General features: G+C 33.0%; 1 protein-coding gene and 1 long non-coding RNA gene across 12 annotated transcripts in view; both read right to left on the reverse strand.

The window, feature by feature from the left end:
* Nucleotides 1-23,299, reverse strand: part of LOC105207562 (agrin) — a 731,430-nt gene that overhangs the window by 177,651 nt on the left and 530,480 nt on the right. The window lies entirely within an intron of this gene.
* Nucleotides 12,591-22,322, reverse strand: LOC113003122. 2 transcript variants are annotated; one of them, XR_005576552.1, is made up of 3 exons: nucleotides 17,553-22,322; nucleotides 17,263-17,356; nucleotides 12,591-17,126 (listed from the first exon to the last, which is right to left on the reverse strand). It is a non-coding gene; the product is annotated as an uncharacterized LOC113003122 (long non-coding RNA). The 2 variants fall into 2 exon arrangements; XR_005576551.1 differs by having other exon boundaries at nucleotides 17,263-22,322.

Here is a 23,299-nt window from a genome sequence, read left to right on the forward strand (position 1 = left end):
CTGTTCATTTCAACTGTCGATAATGCAACAACAATTGTCATTATTATGAAATAACGCCAAGTTATGATAAGTTAATTATATAAACTTGCCCTATTCATTCGCTTTGTTTAATTTAATTACATTTTACGCGAAGTTGACTTCCCTTTTCATTCGCAGAAGCTTTTTCTATGTTTCGAATAGAAACAGATATTAATCTACATGTATACATTTATTTAAGACACAAAGCGTTGTATTTTAATTCATTATATTCACAAAGGGCCACTAATTCATGGATTACTAAACGTACACAAGTCATGAACAAATTTACAACTTGTTTTTGCATATTGCCATGTGCATATCGCAAATTGTAACTCAGGATGTCAAAAAGATAGAAACGCTAAAAATGATATAAAACTAATTCCGAAGAATAAACTTCTTTTAAGACATAATTATACAAAGATTCTCTCAAAAAAATTCTACAATTGCGTCAATAATTCTCGATCACTTGCTCAGTAACATAAGTTGAGCAATCGCAGTAGAGAGTTAGAAAGATAGCTTCTAAAAAAAGCGTTCATCACAGGTTACATAATATTTAGCCCCTCCCTTGTTGACGTAATCGATTCATTCAGGCTATATTCATTCAGGCTGGTCATTCTCTCCGTGATTCAAAGTGAAGAAGATATAATTACGCGGTCAACTCGCTCAAGCCCAAACGAGAAATGGGTAGGTAGTGGGTACGAACGGTGCGGTCGCGGGGATAGGCACGAGAGGAGAATATAACCCAATTAACGGCAGTCGAACACTCAAGTTGTCTGAATATACAGTCACGAAGGGTTCGCGGCGGCCCCAGGTAAATAAGCGATCACGCGCGAGAGTGGGTCCGTACCTACCCTTTTATTTCTTCCCCCGGCAGAAGAGAACCTTACCAACTAATTATCCCTTCCGACTTCTCGGCCTCTTCGATCGCCAACAGCATCCGCGGCCCCTCGCTAACCTAAATCCTAATTTCAGCATGTTCACCCTTTCCCCTTTCTGTCTTAAGAACTCAATGAGCTCGATTTTATCGATCAAATGATCCTCGGTGAGAAAAGCTCTACTAACGCTGAAAGGAGATTCTGAATTTGATGATTAACTTTTTATTCGTATCGTACCGAATTCCTGCATCCTTTTGTGTTTTTTCATTTAAATGTGATACTCTTCGGTACAACAGGGATATTGAAAAAATTCCAGTTTTTAAAAAAATGCCAATAAATCCGATAATAAAGTGAAAAAAGCAGAGTCTGACAGAATTAAATAAAATTCCTGTCCTCGCTCGCAATTCGGAAATCGCGTCAGCTGTAATAATATCCTTTCAATAATAATAAGAAAGATGTTGGAATAAAGAAATGTTTAACGACTCCATAGATTCGTTTAGCTTGTTAAGAATGTATGAACCGATGAATAGATTAACTACTTTCCAAAGACGTAATTTTATGTATGCTATGGTATTACCCACGCTATCATAAAGTTATATCGATTCACGACTGGGCGGAGTTTAATGTCAGTGTTATGAGTAGCAGTACAAATCTTTTGTTTTATGACCGACAAGGCTGACGGGAATAAATGAGGATTTCAAACGTAGGAAAGATTTAACGATAGCGCGGCAAGAAGAGGGCAGCCGTATCAGAAATCTGAACGTCAGCGTTCCTTCACTACTTCGCTCTTTTTTTTTCACACAATGTGTACTTTAAAGCGGCAAAAAAAAAAGAGCGGTGAGAAAGAGAGCAGAAAAGCAAGTAAAGAGAATTATCAATCGAGCTACAAAAACAATCTGTTATCTACAAATTTGCAATCAATTAAATATAAAATAAATGTCAGTAATTACAAATTCTTTGGCAAATTTAAAGTCAATGTGACATAGGCTTGAACGAGTACGGAAAATAATTTTGTATCTAGTATTAGATATCTTATTAGATATCTAACAATAGATATCATTCACTCTCTCTCCCTCTCCTTTATTCGAGCATTGGATATACAAATCCATGGTATTAGTTGGCAACGGTGACGCTAGGACGCTAATCTACGTGCACCAGGTTGTCTAGTCTGACCCGGCTGTCGCTATCCATGTGACACATCACGATACGACGACACTTCGGTCTAATCCGGTATAACGCGATACGGAAGGAACGTTATAGAACTTGGCGGCGCGACTAATTACCAATTCGATCGGTGATTCGGTTCTGTGAAGTCAGGCTGTATTATTAAGGAATATCTTACGTCTGATAGACCCTTATTGTTTCCGACCGTATTGCAATGTTATGTAAATGAGCAAAAAGGAGGATATATCTCTATGGTACGTAGTTATGCTTAACAGCATTGATGTAATAATTCGCAAACAACGAAAATAAGATTTCCAATTGCGATGATCAAGATTATATGACAGAATCTTACACAAAAGTTGTAACCTGCAATTATGTAATTATTTTTACAAAAACATGTGTAGAAGTTTTGATCTTTTATAAAATATTGATTATTGTTGCCCAATTAATTTCGAAATAAAATTTCGGCCAAATTATGACGATGGTGGTGAATTTATCTTACCAACACATTTGCAAAATTAAATTTGGAAAGAAATTATTTAATAATTGTCAAAAAGATTTTAGCTCTATTATGTATAAAACATTTACAAATATAATTACACCACAAACGTGACTGTACAAAGAGTCGTAATTATTCCTGAATTATAATGTAGAAATATTGCAATATGAAATGTGTCGGCATAGCAACATTTTAAATGAAGAAGCAAACGGTATTTGAAATGATTGTGAAATATTTATTTATACTTCAAATTTGAATTTGTTTAAATTTTGGCAAATATTATTCAGACATTTTATCCCGACAGGACTGTTGCGTTATGGAATATTATCTTAGTACAATTATTGCAAAATTTTCGTCGATACCATCATTGTGTAACATTTGCACTACGTACCTATCAGGGAATACATTACGTTTGCACAATTTTATCGGCTGGATTTTAACACTGTGTTGAGAGGCAAATAAGGCAACAACGTCATCCACAACGTCGAAACTAGCACTAGATTGAGGGGGTTCAAATGCCGCATTCGCCACCGATGAGCGGGCTTAAAGCTTTAACGCGTTTCAGAAGAGAATAGGGAAGAGCTAAAACGGCCCCGGGCGGTTAAGCTGATGAATCGCGCAAAAATCACGAGCCCGCGAGAATCGACACGTGGAAGCCCTCAAGCATTGGCGGCCCGTTCGGTCATCGAGCTTCTCACACTCGAAGCAGCGGTGGTTGGGTCAAGCCTTCGTGAGTTAGGATAGGTCGGCTCAGGTCGATCGGCCGTCGCGTACGTCAGCCTACGTTTTACGATAGCGGCGCGACATGGTGGCGGCTCGCTTGCGTGGAGAGGGTGCGAGTGATTTAACCGCAACCTCTCCGTCCCCTGCAATTATAATGCTAATTCCGCGTACGCGGCTTTACGGTTAATTGTCGGGCGACTTTCCTCGCCCCCAAATTGCTCGTTGCGTAGTCGTTTCGCCACTCCAAACTGCATACCGTGAATTCTACCGGTGATTGCTTTTATTATATTTTAAACAACTTTCTCGCAAAAATTACAGAAGAAGAAAAAAACAAATTTATATGCAATAATAAGTTATATATTGGCGGAATAACACAAAAATAAGAAAAAGTATTATCTTTTGATCGAAGCAGATCTTGGGGTTGTGCTTAATAATACTTTTAATCAATTATTAAATTCATTTTTCAGATTTATAATTAAATTGCAATCGCGTAAATTGAAAGTAAAAATAATATCTCATATTAATTAAATTAATTAGCTCTAATAGTATTACAAGTACTCTCGACCAGAATGATATTTTTCGCAACAAGTTCTTTACAGTTTTTTTAAGATACTTGTAACATCATTAATTAAATTTCACAATTACATTAGTTAAAGATGTTTCCTAGTTTCAGTTTACAATTACGCTTTACGTCCGACATCGGTACGTAATTTATAAAACTAAAGAATGTATTTAATAATTAAAAATGTGAAAATATTATTAAACTTTAAAATAAAAAAAACATTTCTTATTTCTAATTTATAAAATGTCTAGTTATAAAAAAAAATTTTATGAAAACTTTTTCGGGTTATATCAAACTCATTATTATCGTAACATGAAATAGAGAAAAACCTCTATCGTAAGTCACTTAAAATAATTTATTAAGAATTGTGAAAATATATTAAGTAAATAAATATAATTAAAAGTACGAGATAGAACTATACGTATTCCTTTATGCATTATTTAAAAGTTTCGAGTGTTGCAAAGTGGATTATTTTTCCAGAAGAAGATTATGTCGTTTCTCATCCTGCTCGTCGTATTTGAAATGCACGCAATGGTATAATAAGAGAGCGTAAAAAAAAACGGTAAGAAACGAGAACGATGAAAGCTTTCCAATCATGGTCCAAGATTCTCCAGGAAACAAGAAACGTCACAACATCGTGAACTTTCGACTTGCTTTATTTCCGACGAGAAAAATGTTTCCGCGGCACGATGCGCGCCCCTCACGAAGAAAAGGAGCAATTTATTTCGATATTTCAAGCTCCTCTTGCTTTGATCTATCTTAAGGAAATGGAACTCCTACAAGAGTAGTTGCGCGCTTAATTTAGCTGCGCTATTTGCGAATGAAAGCTCGTCTCTTCCGCATTATGAGTGCCACTATTTCGCACGCCAATGCTACGTATCATTTATATATTTCGCTGCCATTAAAATAATTTAAATCAATCTTCGATAGATCTTAAGACTTTTATAATGTACAGCTTTCAATTTTCAATTTTCTGTTAAATTTTCTAACTCTCACTTTACTCTTTAATTTCTCGGCGTGTTCTCATGTTTATATTCAAATATTTATTAGCAGAGAGCCAATTTCACAAATTCATAAAAGGACGCTTGTATAGAAGATAGAACCATTATTTTGAGACAGCTTGTATATTAGTACGCCGATACATCTCGGTATTACTGATGGATCAACGGTATCGTACATGTTCGGCCGGCAGGAGGCAAGAAAAGTAGTCAATGTCAACGCGTGGTCGGACCCGCTGAGAATTATAATCCGGACGCGAGACGCCTAATTAATTAGCCTGTCTAGGGTGCCCATCCGCGGATTATGTAATAGCTGACAGCCGACGGAATACCGTAATTACGCCATTCTGGAATATCCAATTGGATATCTAACTCGGTAATAATCGACACAGCGGCACTAACGGAGCTTGGAATATTAATGCGGCGTGTAAACTAGTAACGACTTAGCCAATTTGTGAAGGTTTTCTAGCCATCTCATCGTAGATTAACCAATTGTCCAAGGGGTGTGTTAAACGAGTCTTACAGAAAAATAAATATATTAGAAACTGGTGATGATCAACAAATTATGATTCGTCTAATGAACAATTTAATTTCTTCGTTATTACAATATATATTTTTTTCTAATTGTCAGTACCACGAATGTCGAGAGTGCGCTCAACTAGATTAATACGTTAAATAGCCTCCCCCATTACCCGATTGCGAGAACTGTTAATTGACACGTGGCAGTCATCGCGAAACATCAAACGATCAAACAAAACGCACGGGCGCGCACACGCGCGTTCGCACAGAAGATTCGCCGAAATTGAGCCGAGGCATCGGGCTGGAATTCATATCGCGATATATACGAGAGAAGTGCATCAGCCACGAAATTGTACGGCCGTAGTTGCACCTCACCCTCTGTTTCTCTCTTCTTCCATCCCTCTCTTCCTCTCTTTCTCTCTTACTCTTTCGTTCTCTCGCTATCTTCTTTCCCCGTCGATTCTCTCGCAGCCACAGAATTTATAAAGGATCGTGCACACGTGAAAGGACGGGAGACGCAACCACTTGCGAATCCGGGAATACCATCAGCAGCTAGACAGGGACTACTAATCAGGCTGTTTCCACTTAATTTGCCGGGGTAATTAAGCGTCTCGTTCACCTTCGCTCACCCCAGAGCCCCCATGACCGAACCGAAAACCAAGTGCTTTATTATGTACGAACCCTATTGTGTCCCAGGATACCATCAGGACAACCTACCGCACGTACATTGTACGATTTCTGCCTTTCTATTATGACTCCTTCCCCATTTCTCTTTGTCCGTCCTTGCTCTTCACGCATTTTTCAATTTCTTTCTTTTATTTCGTTTTTTACATTAATGTTTATAAATTGATATTGTTAGAGTTGGAATATTATTCGTCTCTTTTACAATCTTCTTTTTGCCTCTTTCAGTAAACTTATGTTCGGTTCCATGTTACAAAGTTATATTATCAAATTAATAATCGCTTGCTTCATTAATATTGATAAATTTAATACACCGCTGTGCCACTCAGCGAGTATTATATTTACTGATTATGTTTATGTAGTTGTACTATTGTATATGGAATTATAATGTATAATTTAATCTTTGTTTAGTATGAGATACTTCTGTATACATGAAAAAGTAGTATTAAACATTAGTATGAAATTAAAACTAATATATTCTAACAATAATTGTTTCATATATAAAGAAAAATATAATTTCTTGCTTCTATATAAAACAATAATAATCTTACATATAATTTAATTTTCTTAAAAAAATTTGATAATCAAAAATTTCACACACAAGAAAATATATTTTTAATTTAATATTATCATATAAAAAATACAGTATGATAAAAAAATTTTAAAATTCTAATTTTTGAAGATATTATTTTCTGTCCGATATTTTTTATTTTGAATTCATGAAAATCATTATTGAGATAGAATAAATTTTTCTTGATAAAACTACAAAATCTTTTTATGTAAGCAAATTATGTCTGTTTAATTTCTATGTAATCTCATTTCAATATTTAACATTTCTCAAAACATAACATATTCTCAAAACAAGATTTCTTTTTTCTGTATACTATTTTATTTTTTAGGTACGCTATTCGTTCCGATAAAGTGACACTCCTTTCATATTCGAAATAACAAATTTATTTTAAAAATACTGAAAACTAAACAAACATGAATTATTTTATGACAATTATGTACAAAAACTGCGAGAAATGTAGCAAACATAAAAGAAAAGTTTTAAGTGCAATCTTTCAATATTTCATCGATTCGAAAATCGCCTTGGAGGGGACAGTTGCGATCGAAGTCACAGCTATTTGGGCTTGCATCGAGAAAGCGCGTTTTACGTGTTCTCAAGAGGGAAGGAAGACTCTCGCGAGGAGCGACGATGGTCCGTGACCTGTTCTAAATCCCATCTATTTTTCAAGGAAGACTTGTGAACTCGGTGGCGCGCGTGAGCGTGCGACTTCCTCTCTCCTTCGCGTTCCGCTTGTATTATAGGTGGGCCGCGGGTCTGACATACCGTGAAATTTTAACGAAATCTAACTTATAATTCGTATATTCTGCCAGCGAAATTTCACGAAAATGGATAGGATAACTGCAGGCATGCGCGCGCGGGGGTGGAGATTTCTATTTCGGCCCCTAACCGCGCAGCACGGCATATGCGCTCGGTTCGACGATGATATATTTATTTCGCTCGCCGTCACATTTCTAATTGCGTCCGACCCTCTTCCCACTGCGACCTTATCCGTAGATATTCCGAACATTGGACGTCATACGACATGATGTCAATTTTAAGATTATAATAGAACTCGGAATAGCAACTCTAAAATTATTTAAAGATTATTCATGTACATCATTCGGCGATGCACCATTCGAAGATCAATGTTTCACACATGACGTAAATTATCGTTTATTCAACAATATATTTTGCATTAATTATGTAAAAGCTTCAAACCGCGAACGTTACAGCGCGTAATCAATTTTTACTCAATTCACTTGTCAATTTTTAATCAAAGTCGTCAGATGCACGTATATATAGTTATTCAAATATATTTTTCACTCTTTTTATAAATAAAAATCAATGTCCTACTTTTTTAATATCGCAGAGATCAATCTGTCAAATAATAGCGCTTCTTAAAATTATCCTACGAGAAAATTTTGCTTTAAATAATAGCGCGTGCATGTCTAACTCAGGTCGGTCATCCTAATTTCATACGTATAGATTCAAATAAACGTTAACAACTGAGAATGAAGGTTGCCCCTATAAAAAGCCATAAAGCCCGTTTCATTCTTTACAGCTCACGTGCTCTGCAACGTGCTACAAAAAAGCGATTTAACGAGCACTAGAATCCGTCATAAAAATCCGCCGATATGATATAACGAACATGTATACAACCACGTGTTATTGCTAATTGAAACGTTTCTTTAGCACGCTAGCAAACTCTTTTTCCCTGCGGTATACATTTTACGTCGTTACCACCGTAAATCGTTGATCGAGATAAAAAGCAAGATTACAATCCACATCAAATCCAACACAAAATTTAAGGCTAAAATTTGAAGTTAATTGCTGTGGCACTATTTATGCGATAATATATCAAATAAGACAGAGTATCATAAAAGTGGAAACGCGGACTGAGAGAAACTTTGTTTAGTATTTGTGACTACAATTTTATGGTAAAATAATTATAGTTAGAAACCATTTTTACTTATTACTGCTATAAAATTACTAAAATTAATAAAATTATGTATATAATTCTGCCAACAAAATTTTACTATAAATTATGATGATTTCAAATATTAATGTAGTGAAATATTAAGATATAAACATTAAAAATAAAATAAACATTTTTATATAATAAATGTGAACTATAATTACGAGTATAACTATTTTTTAAATATTTGTTTAATATTTACGTAGTAATAATAACTAATAGTCACTATTTATATGGTTAAAATAATTGTAAAATATATAGTAGATACCAAAAATAATTGTGAATTATAAAGTTAAAACTTGGATATAATATATAATAATAATAAAACTATTATTATTATATATTATATATTATATGATAATAATAAAACTATTTTTTCTCTCAATGCGGATTGCCATGGGCTTTTGACATTTTTCTTTTTCCTGTCCAATTATTTTCCTTGTCACCAATGATCGACTCTCGCCGTCGTACGTAGGGTCGCGGAGAAGGAGCACGACTATCACCCATTTCATTTAGGGAAGGTTGCCAAGCATGAAGAGAAGCCAAGAACCCGACCGAGTGCGTAACAGGCCGTTTAAGTATCCATTATTCGTTGTTGAGTTGCAACAAAAAGCTCGCGTTTCACTAGCACCTAATGGTCGGCCCACCATCGTTCCGCGGTTGAATAAAAGGAACTCGTGTATAGTGTATACACATGACAAGGTGGGAGTGAGAAGGAGAACAGATTGTCTCTCTCTTCTCCTGGCATTAATGAAATATTCCTAAGCACCGCGTTCGCTAACGTTATTTCAAAGACCAGCTCTCTCTCTCTCTCTCTCTCGCAGGATTCCGAGAATATCCAACGTCCGGGAAAATTCACGCGGCTCTCCAATAACGTTAAAAGCACGAGACTCGGTCGGTCGGTCGGTTAGTCGAGAGCTCTTTGCCAACGAGACACCGAGCTATTTTATTGAACAACATCTTGGAAATTACATGAGAACAAGTCCCAGTAAACGCGGCTGTCGTGCTTGAGAGACGTTTAATCGATGTGACCTCGCGATGCGTTCCCAATCTTATAATACAAGAAATAAAGTATCTATCTACTCGGTTTATTCACAACGTGTATCACAGATGCCTACACAGAGAGAATTTTTCGTGTTACATTTTACAGTAAAATTCGCTATAAATTTTCCACGTGTGGCGATAAGTTTGGGACAACTCTCTTGGCAACAATTCAAATATGAATAACGATAAGAAATTTTTAAAATATACAAAGAACGTTTTAAATTGCTTAACATACAGCATTGTAAAATGTTCTAAGGCAAAATTTTTACAATTTGAAAGAAAATTTTCTTATAATATATGATCGTATACGAAATTTGTGTCTTTATGTGTGTATATATATTACATAAGTATGCTCTTTTGAAAAATATGCTTATACTCATAGAATAATAAGCCTCTGGATCTGTTGCTCACGTATTATGCCATTTCTTCTAAAATGTGTTGTACATATATTGTCTATTTATGATATAAATAACGTGTCAATCAATTACCATGCTGAATGATAAGATTATAAGTAATTAAGACAGAAAATATGCTGCACTGCAAAATTTTTATGAGATATGTTTATTGCTACTTGGCATTTATTTGACATAATAATACAATAAAGAATTATAAACTATTTAATATATTTTAAAATCATTAAAGCTTAACTATATATTTTAAAAATAACTAATCATTACTGGGTTGAAATATAAAATATGTGTACAAGATATTAAAAAACCAGTAAAAGTCACGTACAAAATTCAAATGAAATACAATGTTTTCCCACGACTATCGTGACATTTTCACGGTAAATTTTATGAGAAAATTCTCTCCGTGTACAAGATTACAATTTTCTGTATACAGTATACAGTTTCGTTAAATTTGGCCCTCTGTAATCTTTGCACATGCTATTTTCACAGACGCTAATGCTTCTTCTGTCATAACGGATAGAGCATAATTCGTCAGGTACCGCACATCTATACTTAATTGTAATTAGTGTAACAATGCAAGTACATAGATATGTATACGTCCAGTAAGATTATAAACATCTTTCTCTCCAGTAATGTAACCTCATATAATATTACAATTCCCTATTCAATAATGTAATTAGTACGTATAACAAGTATTAGATTACAATTACATTGTTAAGTATCATTATAATATTAATTATGTTATTATTAATTTGGTGTTTCTTGGGTAGTCACATCAGTCACTTGCATGTATTATAGTTGTGACAGTTTACTGCGCGCAACTACGTTCGCGCAAGTAATTAATAGACTCGTGATGTAGAAAGGGTTTTCCATAATTTTGGCGCATTCCGCTCTTATCGCCCCATAGGGTCAAAACTAGAAAGACTCTACTGTAATATTTTGTATTTAGTTTGCGATTGTTATTTATTCTGAAATCTTTTACGGATTTTGCACGTGACACACTGGGTTGGCGAAAAAGAAATCCTTTAATTTTGCGACTGTTATACTATTCCTCTTTTATTTCTGTTCTTATTTCTCGACGGCTCCTCTTATCTTTTTCTCATCCATTTCATTTTTCTCTCCCTTTTGGCTTTTCTTTTTCCGTCTGCTCCGCGAATTAGTCACTACTCTTTTAAATTGCGCGTCTCCATCTACCTCCATTTATCCATTCTATAATCTTATCTTAGCTCATCTCTCTTTGGAGTCGCGATAAAACATCGCGGCATAAAGGGTAGCGTGGAAGATCCTTCCTTTACTTATTATTACGACCGCAATAAGCTCTTGCGAATCCGATTTGCGGCTCTGCGGGATTATTAAGCGGCAAAGTTGTCGGAACGCGAATCAATTTTGCGCCTCTCAAAGATTAATCGCGGGCGCTACTTTGAAGCTCACGGCAAATCAGTTAAACCCGTGAAACCTTCTTTGATAGGGAGAAGCATCTATTGTACATTCGTGCGCAGAACTGCAAACAATTTCTGATTCAAAATTGGGGAGACAGCGCACCAACGTCTTCAAATATTACTATTTCCTTCCAACTTAATCCGTTTATTTATTGGCGGTTATCCGTACGTTCTACGTTGTCGAGAAGCAAAGTGAATGGATTTTCCAAACATCGCGAGAAACCGCGACGTCGAGGGGAATTGAAACGCATCGCGATCGCAATCGGGATACGAGAACGCGCGCGGATGGCGCGAAGACAATAGCTCGAGGAAAAATGGATCGCGAGGGGATCGTGACGCAGGAAAGGGAGGGTAGACGCGGTGGGGAGAAACGCGAATGCACATCCTCGCCGAGGAGTCACGTACTTTATAAAACGCAGCCGTTACACCGGTGTCGGAGACGGGAAAACGGGAAGCGTCCGCGTTCACATTGGTGCAAAAGAAGGGGACAGACTGGCCGGAACATATGCTTCCCTTCGCAATATAGCGGAGAGTAAGAGTGAGAGGGGGAGGGGAGAACGTCACCGACCGATAAACCCCCGCAGAAATGAGCTTTTTTCGCCCATTTCTCTCTTCGCGCGACCGCCATCGCTTCTCCGCAATTTTCGATCTGTCTCCTTTCCTCTCTTTCTCCTTTATATCTCTTTACGCGAAAGCCAATTTTTCTGCTCTAGCTTGTAATGCGATGACAAATGGCCTCCTCAATAGACAGTGTAGATAGATGAAGCAAAATCTGGAATGACTGAAGCATACTGAAAGATCAGAAAACGGATACCACGTCTGTTCTCTTTTCTCCCGCAAAACGCGCGACAGTACATTTTGCTCATATATTTCATGTATATTCGTATTTATATCGTATATATAGCATATAAATAAACAATGTGAATAATTAAATTATGTACAGCGTATGCAAGAAAACAATTATCATATCTTGTATTCATCTAGTGATGCAATACCAGTTTCGTTTTCTAACTTTTTGTTTTGTACATCATCTACCTCCACATTTAGATATACTAAGGATTCGACTCTTTCAGTTCGTTTAAATTATATCTATAAGCGTTACGTCATCTTTCCTTCCACCTTCTTTTTCCCGCTTTTTGCATTTGCCTTATTTCTTCGTCACGATATTTTTCAACAATTTATTTCTTACATCAAATTTGCCTCCTTGAAACGCTTGACTTTATTATTGTTATAATTATTATTGTTAACATAGATTGCAAAAAAGTCATTCAATTGCAGATGACTCTTCTTCAAATACGAAGTCAGCTTTATATTAGCAAAAATTAAATTAACCTTTTACTTCTCGTAAAGTTCCAGTAAAATCTTTGTTAAAGTCTAATCAGAGCTAATTACAAAAAAGAGATTTTATCTTCTATCGTTCACGCTTTCCCTATCTTCTTCTCTCTTTTTCTTTTTCTCTCTTTCTCTCTTTCTTATTCTTATTGTCACGTTGTTGAATTTATTGAAAACATTGAGAGACACGGATATCGAGTTTTACGACTGCAGTTTATTTTGCTAATAATCTCTGTTGTAAAAATATCGAGACTTCAGTTTATGACAGAAATAAACTGACAAAGCGCCCATTCTTAAGTCGCGACCTAATGGCCTCGACTATTACAAGACTAACTCGAGCGAACTCTCTTCGCCTCGCGTTACGACATTAAATCCGATCGGCGGCGCTCGTCCGTTCAGCTGTGCGCAACTCGAAGAACAGATTTCATTCCGTTCCAAATCGACCTGTCGCGCGGAGTTGGTGCGACCTGTGGAGCCCTATAGACACGGCGCGCTGGCGGTTATATTTTAACGAGGACGTCACGTAGCCCCCGACTGAGAAGACACGAAGAGATGCCGCGCTCGGGCGTTCCGCCCAGAACTTCCCTCCTGCCTTTCTCTCGGCTGCCAGTCACGCGAAATCTTCGTTCCCCGTTCGTGTGTATATCTTCCGGCGAGATCACTGCCGCTTTTATATTCAACGTTACTTTCGCGTTACGCGGCGAGCGCCAGCTCTCTGTTCTCTATTCCTTTTTCCCTCTTTCTTCTCTAAATAGAGAACGGCTCCTTCGCTCCGCGTTGTCGCACCGGTAACATGCTAATATCTTAAGTTGCAACTTCGTAACACGCTTACCAACTGTCACATTATATAAATCACATCAAACAGCATCGATTAAGAGTACTGCGTCTCTTCCAAAAATATAGAAAAAAGAAGTAAATCAATAAGGTCTTGTTTCTTTCCTCAAAGCATTCTTATCGAGGCATAAGATAAAAGTACAAGATTAATATAAAATTACATGATACCATAGAGCATAGAACATTTCAGCAATATTGTAGCAACATTGAAATATTTCAGTAATATTGAGAAACACTGAAAATATTGTAGCAATATTGCTAGAATATTCCGGATGTCTTTTTCTTTAAAATACTGACTTCTCTTTTCATAAATGCTGCAATACTTTTGACCAATACTGTATGAAAGTTTTCCTTGATTATGAAGTTGAGTTTCAATTGCCTTTCACTTTTCTTTAATATTAATATACAATAAATATACGAAGATCGCTAATTCCCTTTTCTTCGCAATACTAAAAATTAAATTAGATAATAATAAAGAAAAAGCAGAAAGGTTGATGATAGTGGCCAAATTATCATAAAGAGAAAAGTCATAAGAGAACGGAATGAAAATTCTTAATGACCAAAATTACGTATGTGTAATACGACTTTGGATCATTTCATTTCATTTCAGAGAGACTCATCTCTGCCTCTCGTTATTTTTGCAGAGGACACCTTCGGCTTTTACATGCAGTGTTATTTTTCTGTTATATGAGCACACATGAAGAGTGACACACTGCTGTGTTTACGAGCGCCCATTTGGAAGTACAAAATATACATGAAACCCTCAAAATTTGCAAGTGACGTTCTTATATAAACTCATACCAAGTAGTCTAGTATTAAGAATACAAATGTGTGTGTATGTGTATGATAAATTCGAAATAAAAGATTTATTGTGCTTCTAAAATCTCACGACATGTAACGCAAATGCGAAAAGTAGTTGACACTTTTCAACACATATAAAGTAAGACCAGCTATTTACACGCGGAAATTGCTTCGTGAAATTTTATTGTGAATTCTTATAAGAAGAAAAATGATCTCAAAGACGCGGATCAAATCAGCATAGTGATTAAAAGTCCGTCCAATATTAATATTTATCTATATTAGCAACTGACTATAATCTATCACGTTAACGACCACTAGAATCATTCGACTAGTATGTAGAAGAAATTGTCGGTTTAATCAGACTGATTATTTTCACGTTTGTTATTCGTTGATACATGATTTATGAGATCAGAATGATGTCGAAAAGGAGAATACAAAAGAGATATCACGGCTTTTCTCTTTGTGTTTCTTTCAATTTTACATTCTTATACACACGCGCGCGCGAACACACACACACACACACACACACACACACACACACACTTGCGCTGATTATATCAACGATATAAGAATTTTCTTTGCGGTAAATTTTCTTTGCTCAAGATATCTTTTCTTCCGTTATAATTTTCATTCGTGATATAAAGGAACGTTTATGTAATAATGTATGTTCATAAGAGCAATTTATTTTGCCGCTGAATAGTAGAAATAAAGAAAAATCATTTCAAACACAATTTGCAAAAACACGACAAAAAAATGGAGTTAAGTTTTTCTATACGTTTCAAGATAGATAACATTTAATTTTATTTTTTTTTGAATTTTATGTCTAATAAATCTGTAAGCTAACAATTGTAAAAATATTTGTTAAAGTATATTCATAATCTGTTTATACAGAATCAGTTCAATGGAAAAATGCTTCAAAAAATTATAGCATCAAAAGCGGCAGAACTTGATTAATTAATCAATATTGATTATTTAATCAATAATATATTAGCAGAAACTTTGTACAATTCATTTCCAACGGTACTCATACATAATGATGTTATATTAAATGTCATTACTCAAATTTAAAATTCCAGTTGTTTGAACATGATTTGAAATGTACAACGTATAACGCATAACGCACGCTTTACAATTGTAATTTTACGTGATTATATATAAAAGAGACTTAATTAATATCGATAAAATAAACGGAAAATATAACCATTATAAAATTTCTATTCCTTGTTTATAATCAAAAATTATTTACTTTTATAAGCAAAAATAATCTTATTAATAATTTTATTTGTGCTTTTATTTTTCAAGCTTTAGATGTATTAAACGTTAGATAATATCCATTTAAAACACAAATATTTTTCTTATGCTTTCTATTTATTTTGAAACATATGTAAATATTTTTAAATAAAAACGCAAAATATGAAAAAAAAACATATTTTTTGCATATTGTTTATTTTGCGATGTAAAATTCTTTACATCTTTCTGTAAAACAATTTTAAATGGTGTTTTATTATTCCATTTTTAATATTCTTTCAATTTTCTTATATTAAACACACACATAAAGAAACATAACTTTATATACCTATCCAATTTATGCACATTACATATCATTTTAAAAAGATAATATAGAGCAATGAATAGAAGAATATTCTATTTGTCTTCATTGAATTGAGCAAAACAAGATTAAAAATAAGAAAAAAGTGACATTCACCATCGTCGATACGATTCGTGCCGCATTTCGATCAAGCGAATAATTATTTTCAAGAGGAAAGAGCGAGGTGAAAAGCCACGAGAGAACAAGCAGGCAGCTGCCGCAGAAGAAACGAGCGGCAAACTTACCATTAGCTAAGTATTCTTTGTGTAATGAATCGGAAAATATTTTTAAACGGTTCAAATATGACAATAGAAGACTTATGACAGACAAGTAAATGAGTTTTTAAAATCAATTTTGTAATATTAATAAAAAATAATTATCCAAGCACTCTTCATAAAAAAGAATGCGCATAAACTCGAATATAAGTGACATATTTTCACTTTTATGAATTTTCTATTTTCTATGTCACTTTAGAGATGCAAAAACGATTATTAATCATTATTTCATATCAAATTTTTTTTATTAAAAAATAAAGATGAGTTCCTTCATTTCTGATATACGTTCATTAATTTAATATGCAGCAATTAATACTTATCTAACGTTATCAATATGCCTCGTCTAGATAGATTACATTTTCTGACATACTTTTCTATTTTATGCGAATTATCTTGGGATACATTATAAAGTAATATAATGTCAAAGTCTCATTACATACGTTGAATATTTTGAATTCACACTGTGAGATAAATATTCCATTTTAAGACTAAATATTCTGTATAACATAAAATATTTTATGGACAAATCGCAAGACAAATATTTTCAATATTTAAATACAATAATTTATTTTTGGATTGCATACCTTTCTTTAATTTATTCGCGTAATGTTGTTTATAGACTATTCGTCGCAATTAATCATCAGCAGAAACTGCATTAAAATTAAGATGTACGTAGTAACGTTACCAATAATCTAAAAAAATCACAGAGTAACTAATATATATTTAATAAAAACAAATAATTAATTACTCACCGCAGTGAGAAGGGTCGCGTCCACATTGAGACCCTTCACTGAAAATATATTTTTACGATGCACTATTTGTAAACAAAATAACTGCAGCTGCAACGTTAGAGCACCACATAGTTAGATATGAAATCAAATAATTATGACTTCAATAGATTCAAGATTCAATATATAAACAAATCCCATTAATATATTAAAAGTTTTTATAAAAATATGTATTTTTAATTTTTACCTTTTTATCGATAATGTATTTATATTAAACACGACGTGAACAGTAGTGTTGATTTGAAGAGCTTGATTCTGGTGTCGCAGGCCCAAATTATCGACTATATTTTTAAAACTTGATATATTACAAACAACAGAAAATACCAACAGTATAATACCAATAATCTCTCAAATCGATTATGAACTCTTGTTGGTACAATATGTAGAAATATAGACTAAAAGTAATTTCACAGAAAGCTATGCTATGATTATAGTAATGAGAAACTGCAAATTGAAAACCAAGTTCAACATTCGTACTGTGTCGTTGATCATCTGATGTTGCCTTCTCAGAGTTTTGAGTTCCATTAGTAGAAATAGATTTCCCTGTTTATCTGGCTGAATACACATGGTACATCCTTCACTAGAAGTTCCAGATTCGCTAGATTGTCGTTGGTTTTTTTTAAACAAGCTGTTAATATACAAACACAATTCAAGTATAACATATTTTCTAGAATACCACTAATGTGACGTATAGTGCGTACAATTCCAGGATAAAGCCAATCTTTAACTTGTTGTATATTGTTATCATGATTACGAGGACGAAGAAGAAACTGAAGATGTCTTTTGTGTGGATCGGTCTTGACAGTTTTTTTATATGTATCCAAAGACAATTTTGAAGAGACATCCATTATGGTCTGAAGCAAATACATTCGTGGTTCGCTCAAGATGTACGTCACGATTGCTATAAAACAGCTAAACACGTAGTAAAAGTTACCCTCAAGAGTCATGGGCGTGTCTCCAAAATCGACTTTTCCAAGAATGTTTGTGTCATAGAGCAGCATGAATTGGTAAGCGCAGACAACACAAGTAACGGTTGACAGAATATAGCAGGGTTTGGACATCTCGAAGATTGAAATATTGATCTTGTACGAGAATATTCCAAGAATGTGGCAAACATACATCAAGGATTGAAAGTCAGTGGCTTGAAAAGGCCGCCATTTTTGCAATACTTCTTGAAATTTCGATGACAAATTGAACATGATCAGCCAAATGTCTTGAGAATATAATCATCTTAGTTATAAACGTGAATTGGATAATTAGTACTACATACACCCAGCAAATTCAGCTTCAAAACTACAGACAATTGACGCTTCGAACGAGACAAGACTTAAGGGACACTTTGTTAGGCATCAAGTAACCATGGTGCTCTTCGATCGACAAACTGTACTCTTGGGATATAATAACGTAATGTGTAAAATAATGATGTGTAATTGTTGTGGCGACCCATCAAATTATGTATGCAAACACGAAAAAGATAGTATCGAGAATATTAACGTGCACGAGAAACTATCCAAGTAATGTTAATTTTCTCTCCTTCCTCCGATTTTATGCTTAAAAAAACTTATATTCTTATTGTACGTATTAAAACATTGAATATTTTTATGACTCAATTTCAAATCTATTTTTTTATTTTTATTACCATTTAGTTGTAATTTTCATTAGATCAAATATCAACAATTCTTAAAATAATCAGTTAAGTAGCAGATCGAAAAGGCTTAACAACAAATAAAATCAACAGTAACATAAAATACGCACAATGCAATTACTCAATTGCAGTATCAAATCGCATTCTTTATCAGGGGTAAACATAGGGTAAACAATTTATAAAGTACATTGCAATATTTAAACATCTGTTCATTTTAATTAAATAAAAATTTGTCTTCTTGTTCCTTAAGTTGACTTTATAACTTTTTTGACCTGCTAACAGTGCGATATTCATCCTTTTTATTTTTACCTATATCTGAATCTATAATTGAATATTGCGAAAATCTTGATAATGTTTATTCATTTCGTATGTATCTAGATACGTAAAACTATAGATGTAATACCAAATTATATATCATTTTTTGCATTCTGGAAGTAATGAGAGAAAAACAACCGTTATTTCATGACTAACAAAGTCATGAGCTTTGTTTCGCTATACGCAATAAATAGCTTTAAAACTAAATTCACTAGGTGTAGCTGGACTGTGAAAAGTTAACGTTGGTTTATACATTCGCCGTGAAAATATAAAAAAAATTACACTAAAACAAATTTTTTGTAAATATATTATTAAAGTGCATTAATAACTTAATTAACCTTTTTGATTATATAATTTACAATTTACATTGTTGTAACACCTAGGTAAATATGTTCAAATCATCATCGAAGTTTCAAAGATTCAAAGGTAAAAGAAAAGGGAATATACGCCAGCTCTTCCGCGCCACGAATTTTGAATCGCTGATGTATCCTTGCTTCATTTTTTCTCGCATTTTGGGATTACATCCATACAAAATCGACGCTTCAACCATCAAGACATGCAAACTATGCTATATTCTATCGACCGTCATTACTTGCATTTTTTGTGTTTGCGAATTAATAATTCTCTACGATATCAATTTTAGTGAACATATTCTGTTCAACAACATACCCAGGAAACTCGAACGTAACTGCTTCTACATTTTTAGCGGTATCATAGTAATCGGCACATTTATTCTGAGTGGACCGCGAATACGTTTACTTCAAACAATTCTGCAACTTTCTTTGAGATTACCACCGAAATCATGTCAGAAACTATCTAGATTCATTCACGCTAAAGACATTTTTGGATCCTTTTTTGTAGTCATTCAAGGTTTCCTATATTTTCCTAAGATACGATTTGGATACTTACGCCAAATGTTTGCGCTATACGTTATTCTGTTGGTATTTCAAATGGATATGCTATACACGAACTGTGTTTGAATATTAAAAGCTTATTTCAAGCAAATCAACGACAATTTGACAAATTTGCGGGATATCGTGGCGAATGGTGAATCATATCTTTTGAGAGAAGCCCATCACGAGCAAAGAAATCCATTTCTACTGATAGATCTAAAAACTCTGAAAAAGCAGCATCTGGTAATTAGTGACGCAATACAGATGCTGAGAAAAATCTTCAGTTTACAACTTGTTTCTACGATAATTATTATCTTCACACAAATTACTTGTAACATATACTATTATTTAATGGACATACATGTGGGTGTGAGTAGCCTAAAAATGCTGGAATATTATGAATATCTCGTTGTAACTGTAATATATTACTCTACAAAAATGTTGTTGATGGTATGGGCTTGTGAATCCGGCAAAAATCAAGCTGCGCAGATCAGCACCACCGTTTACGACGTATTTAATAGCACCAATACTAAACAAATAAAATTAGAGGTATGTTAAAAAATTATATAACTCAGTTTATATATTTTACATACCCTTTAAATTATGTATATTAGTGTAATTTTTAATTTGTTACTTTACCAGACTTATAATCGAGTCTTTTAAAACTATTTTAATTTTAATGTGACATTACAGTTGCATCTTTTTTCTCTGCAATTAATGCATTGTAAAAATGTATTCTCTGCAAAAGGATTTACTATTAATGCTACGTTTCTCGCTACAGTGAGTAGTCAATTATTTGTCTTCGTTAAGTAAATGTAGATTTATTTAGCTTTATTTCTTCATTTTATATTTTTAGATGGTGGGTAATATTACCACGTACCTATTAATTTTACAATTCCTGATTATGTATAATTCCTGCGAAGGAAAATCTAAAATAAATGTTATGATATAATCTAGTTAACAAAATATATCTGATTAAACATAAAAAAATATTTAAAATATTAACTAATTCCATTTGTATTATGTATTAATTATTGATTTTATCATTGTATTAATCATTGATTAGAGTTTTTTGGGATGTTTTAAATAAAGACTTGTTTGTATATGCACGTATACCTGTATATAGAACAATTTAAAAATCTTAAATCATATACTTATTACTAATCAATTGCAAACAGATGATGTTTTATTACTCTTGGTACAAATTCTGTTCATATTTAATTCTTGCAAAGAAAAATCCAAAGCTAATGTTATGATATAATCTGCTTAATAAAAAAAAAATAACTTCTGATCATAAGAAATATATTTTAAAAATTAAGTAAATACTTCATTAAATACGTAAAATGCAATTACTTAATTCTTTATCAAATTACAGTATAAAAACTTTAACAAATACATTACACTGTCTAAAAATATAATAAAAAACTAATAAAAAGTTCATATTATATAAAGTGCAAGTTGTTCTTATTATTTCTCAAGTTAAAACAACGTAATAACGTCATCTTTGCTATCATCTTGTATAACTTTTATTTACCTGTATATGAATTGAAATAAAAATTACTAAATATTGACATAATAAAATTGTTTCATAGATGTTCTAGATATGTAAGATTATAGATACGAGACATAAATTACATATAATCATTTTCTGCGTGTTCCAAAGGCGACAGCAAAAGTCATATTTACTTCATGACTAATCAATTCTGGAATTTTTTTTGCTATCCGACATAATAATTTTTACTAGTTTTAAAGGTAAACTTGTCAGGTGTAGATGGACTGTAACTCATACATCTGCATATTGGTGTTTCAAGATATATTATACATGAATTGTGTTTGCATATTAAAAGCTTGTTTCAAACAAATTAACGACAATCTGGCGAATCTAGAAAAACGCAACGTGGCAAATGATAAGCCATATCATTTAAGGAGAACTTAATATGAACAAAGAAATCTATTCCTATTGATAAATCTCAAGGCTCTGTAAAAGCAGCATCTGGCAATCAATGATACGCACGGGTGTTGAAAATAATTTTTAATCTGCAACTTCTTTTTTCAATGGCTATATGTACTTCACTCAAACCACTTTTAAACTGTACTTTTATTTAATGCAAATACAACCGGGTTTGCCTACGAACATTAATGAAAAACAGATTTATTTCACTTCTCTCATTGAATCTATAATATATAGTTTTATCAAAATATTGTTAATAGTATGAGCTTGTAAAACCGGCAAGAATCAAGCTGTAGAGATCAACACTACTGTTCACAATGTGCTTAACACAAGTGACAAGCAAATAAAATACGAAGTAGATTTAAAAAAAAAAAATGTTTGATTTATACGTTTTATTTTTTTTATTATGTGCCACACGTATTTTAATTTTAAGTTTAAACATATATTTATATTGTACATATATTAATATATAAAAAATAATTTTAATTTTGATTATATATAAACTTATATACAATTTATAAATTAATATATATTAAATTAATTTATATTAATAATATAGTATGTTGTAATATACATTAATTTAGATATTTATTTATCACACTCATAATTATATTTTTTAATCCTGTATTTAGTAATCTTTTGATCTGACATTGCAGTTGCAGCTATTTTCTTTGCAATTAATGCATTGTAAAAATGTATTCTCCGCAAAAAGATTTACTATTGATGCTACGTTTCTCGCTACAGTGAGTGACCCATTATTTGTCTTCGTTAACTAAATGTAGATTTATTTAGTTTTATTTTGTCATTTTATATTTTTAGATAGTGGGTAACATTACCACGTACTTATTAATTTTGGTACAATTTCTGATTATGTATAATTCTTGCAAAGAAAAATCCAAAATGAATGTTATGATATAATCTAGTTAACAAAATATATCTAAATAAACATAAAAAAATATTTAAAATATTAACTATTTCCATTTGTATCGGTATTAATCATTGATTTTATCATTGTATTAATCATTGATTAGAGTTTTCTGGGATGTTTTAAACAAAGACTTGTCTGTATATGCACGTATGTATGGAACAATTTGAAAATCTTAAATCATATACTTGTTACTAATCAATTGCAAACAGATGATGTTTTATTACTCTTGGTACAATTTCTGTTCATATTTAATTCTTGCAAAGAAAAATCTAAAGCTAATGTCACGATATAATCTGCTTAATAAAAAAATACCTTCTAATCAAAGGAAATATAGTTTAAAAATTGAGTAAATACTTTATTAAATACGCAAAATGCAATTACTTAAATGCTTTATCAAGTTGTAGTATAAAAACTTTAACAAATATATTATACTGTTTAAAAATATAATAACAAATTATTAAAAAATTCATATTATTTAAAGTGAAAGATTTT

This window comes from Solenopsis invicta, chromosome 2, assembly GCF_016802725.1.
Source record: "Solenopsis invicta isolate M01_SB chromosome 2, UNIL_Sinv_3.0, whole genome shotgun sequence".
NCBI classification, from domain to species: Eukaryota; Metazoa; Arthropoda; class Insecta; order Hymenoptera; family Formicidae; genus Solenopsis; species Solenopsis invicta.